The 11,175-nt window shown below is 37.1% G+C and overlaps 1 pseudogene; it reads right to left on the reverse strand.

Moving 5' to 3' along the window:
• Positions 1-203: 203 nt before the first annotated feature.
• On the reverse strand, positions 204-382 carry LOC128923196 (5.8S ribosomal RNA; annotated as a pseudogene).
• Between the last annotated feature and the right edge of the window lie 10,793 nt (positions 383-11,175).

Consider the following 11,175-nt stretch of genomic DNA (forward strand, 5'->3'; position numbering starts at 1 on the left):
TTTTGCGTAGAGAAGTCCGCCGGGTAACGCTAGTTTATTATAAAATTTCGTTCAAATATGAGGTGTTCAAGAATATATTTTCTATATTTCTTTTTATGCTATTAATATTATGGATTGAAAAATACAATCCAGTAATATACCATGTGCTTAAATTCTATTAATTGCCTAAAAGAATATGTTAATAATAATTTAACATAGTCTTACAACCCTCAACCATATGTAGTCCAAGCAGCACTTTAAAATTAAATAAAGTACATAACAGCATGGACTGCAATATGCGTTCAAAATGTCGATGTTCATGTGTCCTGCAGTTCACACGATGACGCACAGTTAGCTGCGTTCTTCATTGACCCATGAGCCGAGTGATCCACCGCTTAGAGTGATAATTTTTTGTTTATTTTAATTTAACGTCAAGAGTTTTTAATTTATTGAAAGAATAACAATTATATTACATTTCGTTTTCGTATGTTATATAAATTATTTTAAAACATCTTTCAATAAATTGTAATTTTCAACCCAAACATTTACAAGTTGCGCATGTCTTAGTCCAACAAAAACAGTAATTCCTTTTTTATTACATTTTAGTTAATTTCTATAAATTTTTAAGGAATTACACACGTTAATGAGAACAAATTAACTTATCATTTATATTATTTTCATAAATAATAAGTACAACTATATATGTTTAAAGGTTTGTTGCGTTCAAATACCATGTATCCGATATAATTTTCATTATACTACAATACAAGGAGTAAAAAAAAAGAAAAAAAAGAAAAACATTTGAATAAATGAATGAAAAGAAAAAAAAATAATTTTTCTTTTTTATTCTTTTTGTGTTTGTTTGTTTTTTTATAATTTTTACGGATAGGAACACAATAATGATCCTTCCGCAGGTTCACCTACGGAAACCTTGTTACGACTTTTACTTCCTCTAAATAATCAAGTTCGGTCAACTTTTGCGAAACAACCGTGAAACACAAGGCGTCACAGTGATCACGTCCGGACCTCACTAAATAATTCAATCGGTAGTAGCGACGGGCGGTGTGTACAAAGGGCAGGGACGTAATCAATGCGAGTTAATGACTCACACTTACTGGGAATTCCAAGTTCATGTGAACAGTTTCAGTTCACAATCCCAAGCATGACAGTGGTTCAGCGGTTTACCCGGACCTCTCGGTCTAGAAAATACACGTTGATACTTTCATTGTAGCGCGCGTGCAGCCCAGGACATCTAAGGGCATCACAGACCTGTTATTGCTCAATCTCGTTACTGCTAGACGCAATTTGTCCATTTAAGAAGCTAGTGTCCTTATAATGGAACAAACCAACAGGTACGGCTCCACTTATATAAACACATTCAAACACTTGCACATTCAAGATGAACTCATGAACGAAGGCTATATAAGCTTCAACACCATAATCCTGAAAGCATATATTTAATATATTTGAGTCTCGTTCGTTATCGGAATTAATCAGACAAATCACTCCACGAACTAAGAACGGCCATGCACCACCACCCATAGATTTGAGAAAGAGCTATCAATCTGTCTTACACGCTTATGTTCGGACCTGGTAAGTTTTCCCGTGTTGAGTCAAATTAAGCCGCAGGCTCCACTCCTGGTGGTGCCCTTCCGTCAATTCCTTTAAGTTTCAGCTTTGCAACCATACTTCCCCCGGAGCCCAAAAGCTTTGGTTTCCCGGGAAGCGACTGAGAGAGCCATAGTAGTAGCTACACCCAATTGCTAGCTGGCATCGTTTATGGTTAGAACTAGGGCGGTATCTGATCGCCTTCGAACCTCTAACTTTCGTTCTTGATTAATGAAAACATCTTTGGCAAATGCTTTCGCTTAAGTTAGTCTTACGACGGTCCAAGAATTTCACCTCTCGCGTCGTAATACTAATGCCCCCAAACTGCTTCTATTAATCATTACCTCTTGATCTAAAAACCAATGAAAGTAGAACTGAGGTCTTATTTCATTATTCCATGCACAAAATATTCAGGCATTTGGAGCCTGCTTTAAGCACTCTAATTTGTTCAAAGTAATTGTACCGGCCCACAACAACACTCGATGAAGAGCACTGAAGCAGGTTTAAATAGGAGGGATATATAAAAAATACATTGTATTAATTACATATAAGAACTCCACCGGTAATACGCTTGCATACATAAGGTAATGTACATACCACAATTATAGCTGTACTACCCGTATGAAGCACATATTCAACTACGAACGTTTTAACCGCAACAACTTTAATATACGCTATTGGAGCTGGAATTACCGCGGCTGCTGGCACCAGACTTGCCCTCCAATAGGTCCTTGTTAAAGGATTTAAAGTGTACTCATTCCAATTACAGGGCCTCGGATATGAGTCCTGTATTGTTATTTTTCGTCACTACCTCCCCGAACTGGGAGTGTTTAATTTACGTGCCTGCTGCCTTCCTTAGATGTGGTAGCCGTTTCTCAGGCTCTCTTTCCGGAATCGAACCCTGATACCCCGTTACCCATTGCAACCATGGTAGTCCTAGATACTACCATCAAAAGTTGATAGGGCAGACAATTGAAAGATCTGTCGTCGGTACGAGACCATACGATCTGCAAGTTATCTAGAGTTTAACCAATATAACGATCTTACGATCGCTTGGTTTTAGCCTAATAAAAGCACACGTTCCAAAAGGTCCGTGTTTATTTTGCATGTATTAGCTCTAGAATTACCACAGTTATCCAAGTAACTGTTAACGATCTATGGAACCATAACTGATATAATAAGCCTTTTGCGGTTTCACTTTGGCTTAATCTTTGAGACAAGCATATAACTACTGGCAGGATCAACCAGAATAATATTTTTTATACTATATAAATTTTTATAATGATATTTTCAATATTTGAAAATTAAGTACACGACATATACAAAATGCAAAGAAGAACGAAATCGCGACAATAAATAATTATGAAATTTCTTTTACTACGATTGATTAAAAAATTCACTTCATTTCATTTAATTTCATATTATTGTATTATTTATTGCGGTCTTATTCGGACTTTGAGATTGTATCTTAACGTGAGAAAGAATTTTCGTTCTCTATACATATATAATATAATTATTAATGTAAGGACGATGTTTCTTCTTGTATTTGTTAAACTTTCAAATAATATCATTTTTTATACATTTTACTTTATTTCAATGCATATAGTGTATATATCTTTTTTTAAGAGTATATACGTTTTTCTTTTGATTTGAAATTAATAATTTCAAATTCAATTATTTTTCATTTTATTTCATATATGATATGAAAGTATTCGAGCGTAATAATATAAATATTTAACTTTATTGAATTTTATTCTTTACCCACATATATATTATGTGAATAGAAGAACAAACCTCAAAAAAAGTTAAATTAAAAAAAAAAACGACTACATTATCTTAGGTATAGAAGAATAATCTCAATTAATAACATTTCATTATTAACAAAATTATTTCTATTTAAACCAACTGTAGCAAACCAGGAATAAATTTTTTTGCTCTCATTTATATATTACACTTAAATACTTTTATATTTATATGAAAAAAAATTTTCATATAAGTACTAAGTATGCAATTTCATACAAGTACTAATATCAAAGTTTCATACAACATATATGTTTTCTGCCACGTACACCTCACCAACCCCAAATCGTATGGAAAAAATCTTTTTAACCATATAAAAGTTTTAAATTCATATATACGCAAGTAATTTATATCATTTTCTACGAGCATTATGCTTATAAGAAATATTACAACATCAAAAATAGCTTAACATTTATTTTTTTTTTTTAATTTTTTGTACTTATATGAAAATTATTTAGTTGTATGAATTCATACACTTAGTATCTATACGAAAATTATGTAGTATTTATATGAAAATTAATTAGTATTTATATAAAAATTAATTAGTATTTATATGAAAATTAATTACTTGTATGAATTCATACAATTAGTATTTATATGAAAATTAATTACTTGTATGAATTCATAAACTTAGTATCTATATGAAAATTTTTTACTTGTATGAATTCATAAACTTAGTACCTATATGAAAATTATTTAGTATTTATATGAAAATTATTTACTTGTATGAATTCGTACAATAAGTATTAATATGAAAATTATTTACTTGTATGAATTCATACAATTAGTATTTATATGAAAATAAATTAGTACTTATATGCAAATATATCACCATGTGGTTTCGGCTCTTTAATTAGAGGGACATCTAAAGCCAATATTAACGTGAGTACCTGCCGACGACGGCCTTACCTCACGGTGCTCAAAAGCACAGCGGATCAAATCAATGCGATGATCAGCGCCCCGAAAAATGCAATGCATTATTCAGTACCAATTGGCGTGTGGAATGGACACACTAACCACCTTGGTGAGGTTCGAGGAGTATCTAAAACCTCTGCCGTACTTTGGGTCCGGCACCCGGTTGCAATGCAACTCCACATTGAGTGACAAATATCACTCTCCCCGCATTCGGGTATTAAACCACAACCACCACGATACTCCCCGAGGGGCCAGTCCGCATGAGTAGGTTGGAGCGAACTCCAAGGGCTCCTACTCCCCGTGGTACCAGAATTAAGCCCACAACAACACTCGATGAAGAGCACTGAAGCAGGTTTAAATAGGAGGGATATATAAAAAATACATTGTATTAATTACATATAAGAACTCCACCGGTAATACGCTTGCATACATAAGGTAATGTACATACCACAATTATAGCTGTACTACCCGTATGAAGCACATATTCAACTACGAACGTTTTAACCGCAACAACTTTAATATACGCTATTGGAGCTGGAATTACCGCGGCTGCTGGCACCAGACTTGCCCTCCAATAGGTCCTTGTTAAAGGATTTAAAGTGTACTCATTCCAATTACAGGGCCTCGGATATGAGTCCTGTATTGTTATTTTTCGTCACTACCTCCCCGAACTGGGAGTGTTTAATTTACGTGCCTGCTGCCTTCCTTAGATGTGGTAGCCGTTTCTCAGGCTCTCTTTCCGGAATCGAACCCTGATACCCCGTTACCCATTGCAACCATGGTAGTCCTAGATACTACCATCAAAAGTTGATAGGGCAGACATTTGAAAGATCTGTCGTCGGTACGAGACCATACGATCTGCAAGTTATCTAGAGTTTAACCAATATAACGATCTTACGATCGCTTGGTTTTAGCCTAATAAAAGCACACGTTCCAAAAGGTCCGTGTTTATTTTGCATGTATTAGCTCTAGAATTACCACAGTTATCCAAGTAACTGTTAACGATCTATGGAACCATAACTGATATAATAAGCCTTTTGCGGTTTCACTTTGGCTTAATCTTTGAGACAAGCATATAACTACTGGCAGGATCAACCAGAATAATATTTTTTATACTATATAAATTTTTATAATGATATTTTCAATATTTGAAAATTAAGTACACGACATATACAAAATGCAAAGAAGAACGAAATCGCGACAATAAATAATTATGAAATTTCTTTTACTACGATTGATTAAAAAATTCACTTCATTTCATTTAATTTCATATTATTGTATTATTTATTGCGGTCTTATTCGGACTTTGAGATTGTATCTTATCGTGAGAAAGAATTTTCGTTCTCTATACATATATAATATAATTATTAATGTAAGGACGATGTTTCTTCTTGTATTTGTTAAACTTTCAAATAATATCATTTTTTATACATTTTACTTTATTTCAATGCATATAGTGTATATATCTTTTTTTAAGAGTATATACGTTTTTCTTTTGATTTGAAATTAATAATTTCAAATTCAATTATTTTTCATTTTATTTCATATATGATATGAAAGTATTCGAGCGTAATAATATAAATATTTAACTTTATTGAATTTTATTCTTTACCCACATATATATTATGTGAATAGAAGAACAAACCTCAAAAAAAGTTAAATTAAAAAAAAACGACTACATTATCTTAGGTATAGAAGAATAATCTCAATTAATAACATTTCATTATTAACAAAATTATTTCTATTTAAACCAACTGTAGCAAACCAGGAATAAATTTTTTTGCTCTCATTTATATATTACACTTAAATACTTTTATATTTATATGAAAAAAAATTTTCATATAAGTACTAAGTATGCAATTTCATACAAGTACTAATATCAAAGTTTCATACAACATATATGTTTTCTGCCACGTACACCTCACCAACCCCAAATCGTATGGAAAAAATCTTTTTAACCATATAAAAGTTTTAAATTCATATATACGCAAGTAATTTATATCATTTTCTACGAGCATTATGCTTATAAGAAATATTACAACATCAAAAATAGCTTAACATTTATTTTTTTTTTTTAATTTTTTGTACTTATATGAAAATTATTTAGTTGTATGAATTCATACACTTAGTATCTATACGAAAATTATGTAGTATTTATATGAAAATTAATTAGTATTTATATAAAAATTAATTAGTATTTATATGAAAATTAATTACTTGTATGAATTCATACAATTAGTATTTATATGAAAATTAATTACTTGTATGAATTCATAAACTTAGTATCTATATGAAAATTATTTAGTATTTATATAAAAATTAATTAGTATTTATATGAAAATTAATTACTTGTATGAATTCATACAATTAGTATTTATATGAAAATTAATTACTTGTATGAATTCATAAACTTAGTATCTATATGAAAATTTTTTACTTGTATGAATTCATAAACTTAGTACCTATATGAAAATTATCCCGGCCGGCACCCGGTTGCAATGCAACTCCACATTGAGTGACAAATATCACTCTCCCCGCATTCGGGTATTGAACCACAACCACCACGATACTCCCCGAGGGGCCAGTCCGCATGAGTAGGTTGGAGCGAACTCCAAGGGCTCCTACTCCCCGTGGTACCAGAATTAAGTCTCCGGTCAGACCTCGTAGTTGAAACTACTACCAGTTGAGCTACCATACTGCTCCGGACTGGTGACCATTTAAGTTGATGGTATAAAAATTATACCTCCTCCACCCGATTTTCAACTAATTGCCAACGCCGACTGAACAAAACACGTGCAAACCTATTATACGACCCTAAATGTTCGGCATTCCGACTATCCGAGAGCACACCACTAACATCTAGCTGTCCATCAGTCCAGCTAATCCCCATACCCCCAAGATCCCTAATGTCCGAGTACATCGGGCATTCCGCAATGATATGCATAAAGTCCTCAGAGTGTGCCCCACATATACACTCCGGACTTCCGGAAAGGTTCCTTTCATGCAAAAATGCATTCAAAGGTCCATGCCCGGTAAGCAAGAAACCCAGACTCATACAGAATCTGAAGTCTGGGTTTTCCTCTACAAACCTAACATCCCGAATGTACTCGTAGGTCACCCGACCGTTAGGGCTATTGTCCCAACGGTCTTGCCACCTACTCCTAACACTATCACCTTTTGCTCCTTAGATAGCCCTCCCTCGCAACATCCTCATCAGAAACCCAATTTGACAGCAATGAGACACTTAAGCCTCTTCTTAACCTAAATGCAACAGCACGCTGTATAACAATCAGGTCAAGAGGAGGCGCTCCTAACAACACCTGCAACGCATCTGTAGAAATTGTGCGACATACAGGCAAACAGGCAAGCATCAAACATCGAATACCGCTTCCCTAACACACTGTCCATATTGGTTCAAGTCGATACCAGAGGTACGCCATCGCCGCAATGGACTTACATACGTCGAGGGAGGGGAATTAGGAGTAACCATAATTTTAATCAAATTATGATCGCTCAATCCCCACCCTCCACTAATCTCCCACCTAAAACTGAACGCCCTATTTGCTGCCTCATTGATCAAGGACACGTCAATGTCGCTCCCCCCTCTAGGACCATCAAATGTGTACCCCTCGCTTGACTCATTTAGGATGTGGAGACTGTTAGCAGCCATCCATTCGCTTAATGCCCGACCCCGAATGTGGCTCCGATATCTGTACGCCCATCGAGAAAACTTGCTAAACCACATCGAGGACGTGGCATTCGCATCCATCCCTAGGATAAATGGGCTACCACTCGCAAGTAGTAGTAGCTTATCCATGTATCGCAGATAAGGCTCTATAGGTTCCATAAACTTACAATACATACTAGCAGCAATCAGCCTACCGAACCCCCCCTCTACAGAAACACATACACCCTCTTGTGACGAATCCAAAACTATGCAGTCATAGCTTGGGTCAGTCACAACTATTGCAGCAGTACACCCAAGGTCCGTGAAGACCCTGAAACCCCCAGGAAGACCACTTACCATTCCAAAATTGGTGGCGTATGGCTCCTGGAGTAAGGCGATGCTGCATCCACTATCTAAAATACAACGCCCTAACTCACACATGACGGCGTAGGACCTCTAAAAATTTAATTGTAAAATACCCCCCATTAGTGTCTAGCTAGGGCACGCTCGACAATGCCGCAGTAGACTGGGCAAGCAGCTGACATCATATGATGCCCTTGAAATCGCAGTTGCGACAATGCAGTGCATTGAACTGCACGAACACGGAAGGAGAACCACCTGATGTAACACCTTCCCGCACAAATTTGGCATTATTTGCCACTTTCTCCCTTTCCACAACAGAGCGGGTGCGGATGACCACACCACCACTCTTAATGGGTTTCACCTCGTGTACACGTACACCGAGGGAAGGTCCCACCTCCTTAACTACTTTGTTTATAACTTCCTTGGAGGAAGCTACAGGAGCCTTACTCCTTACTACGACCGACCAGGTCTCAACTGCCTTTGGCAGCGTTGGCGCTATTGCCTCCAGCACGGGTGCTTCGGCAGGCGCCGAAGAACCAGGAGCAGTCCTTGCTCCACCTGAAGAGACGGATGGTCCCCCACGACAGCTGTTACAGCTTTCATTGCTGCAACATTCCCGACAGCGTTACCCCCAACTACGGACCCTTTCCGTGCCTCAAAAACTCCCTCCCCTACTCCACTAACCTTCTTTTTACCACCTACGACATCTTTAGCGGCGCCCTTACTCCCGGCTGCTTTCTTGGGGTTGACCACTGCTTCTGTCATTCCCTCTCTCCCTGCTTCACTTCCGCATTCTCCTTCGCTTCCGCTATCGTAAGACTTCACCAGCGGTGGTGAGCCGACCCGCTCTTTCCTGCGCTTGGGTGGCCTCGGAGCCATATCCACCTACACTGGCTGGTACTCTCTTGTACCTGCACCAATAACACCACAGAGAACAAACACTCGCGATTAGTACAACACAAAGCGCTAAAAGTACACTTCCACTACCTGCACTGCACAAAGGTTTGTTAATGGCAGATGCCACTATACCCGCACTGCTGGGAAATCCCACACTTTGATCACTAACACACACAAGTTAATGGCCTAAGCCGCTATCCGCACACACTTTGGGAATACACACGATGTGTATAATCCCTCACGTACCTGCTTACTGTGTCTATTTTCACAACAGGCTACCGAAAAACCGAAAAATTCTTTCGCTTCAGAAACACTGAAAATCACTTTAAAAATCGCTTTTAAAAACTCGCAATGATGCGCAAACGCGTCCGTTCACTTCGAGGTTCTACAAACAACTCCAATTAGAGGGACAGTAGGAATCTCCTTAATTCCTTCATGCGCGTCACTAATACGATGACGATGCATTTGGCTACGTAAATATATTCATTTTTATGTCCGCCGTTTAACCAAACTTAGTTTTTTTTATATGCAAATATATGTGGTTTCGGCTCTTTATATGTGGTTTCGCCTCTTTAATTAGAGGGACAACGTCCGGTGTATTTTTGCGTGAGTACCTGCCGATGACGGCCTTACCTCACGGTGCTCCGAAGCACAGCGGATCAATAAAATGCGATGATCAGCGCCCCGAAAAATGCAATGCATTATTCAGTACCAATTGGCGTGTGAAATGGACACACTAACCACCTTGGTGAGGTTCGAGGCCTATCTAAAACCTCTGCCGTACTTTGGGTCCGGCACCCGGTTGCAATGCAACTCCACATTGAGTGACAAATATCACTCTCCCCGCATTCGGGTATTAAACCACAACCACCACGATACTCCCCGAGGGGCCAGTCCGCACGAGTAGGTTGGAGCGAACTCCAAGGGCTCCTACTCCCCGTGGTACCAGAATTAAGTCTCCGGTCAGACCTCGTAGTTGAAACTACTACCAGTTGAGCTTCCATACTGCTCTGGACTGGTGACCAGGGGTTGGACCCCATTCTCTCATCCAATACAAACCTCATTCACACAAAGAAACTATACTTAGTTTCCAGCTAATTGTCTTCGCCGCTTAAACACCTCACGCGCAAACACACCAAATAATTCTAATCGTTCGGCATCCCAACTAGTGGAGATCACACCACTAACATCTAACCGTCCATCAGTCCAACTAATCCCCATACCCCCAAGGTCCCTAATGTCCGAGTACATCGGGCATTCAGCAATAACATGCACCCAATCCTCAACAAGCGCCCCACACATACATTCCATTCCATCAGAGAGGTGCCTCTGATGCAAAAAAGCATTCAAAGGCCCATGCCCCGTAAATAGGAAACCCAGACTCAGACAGAATCTGAAATCTGGGTTTTCCCCAACAAACCCAACATCCCGAATGTACTCATAAGTCACACGGCCGTTAGGACTATTATCCCAACGGTCTTGCCACATACTCCTAACCCGTTTAACCAAACATAGTTTTTATAAATATTATACAATAATCCATTATATTAATTTTTGTATACTTCAATTGCTTTTCAGTATATTGTAAAAGTCGTTTGATAACTTTGCGTTCAAAGCTGTAGCTTTATGTTAAGATTCTCTCTAACAACTATACACTATACCATTATATATTAATTTTTGTACATTTCAATTGTTTTTCAGTATATTGTAATAGTCGTTTGATAACAATCTATAACACTACCTTATGTTCTCAATGAATAATGAGAAATAAAGTACTTTGCGTTCAAAAATCTGTATCTTTATGTTAAGATTCTCTCTAACAACTATACAATATACCATTATCTATTAATTTTTGTATATTTCAATTGTTTTTCAGTATATTGTAATAGTCGTTTGATAACAATCTATAACACTACCTTATGTTCTCAATGAATATTAAGAAATAA

Source organism: Zeugodacus cucurbitae, chromosome X (assembly GCF_028554725.1).
Source record: "Zeugodacus cucurbitae isolate PBARC_wt_2022May chromosome X, idZeuCucr1.2, whole genome shotgun sequence".
Classification (NCBI taxonomy): Eukaryota; Metazoa; Arthropoda; class Insecta; order Diptera; family Tephritidae; genus Zeugodacus; species Zeugodacus cucurbitae.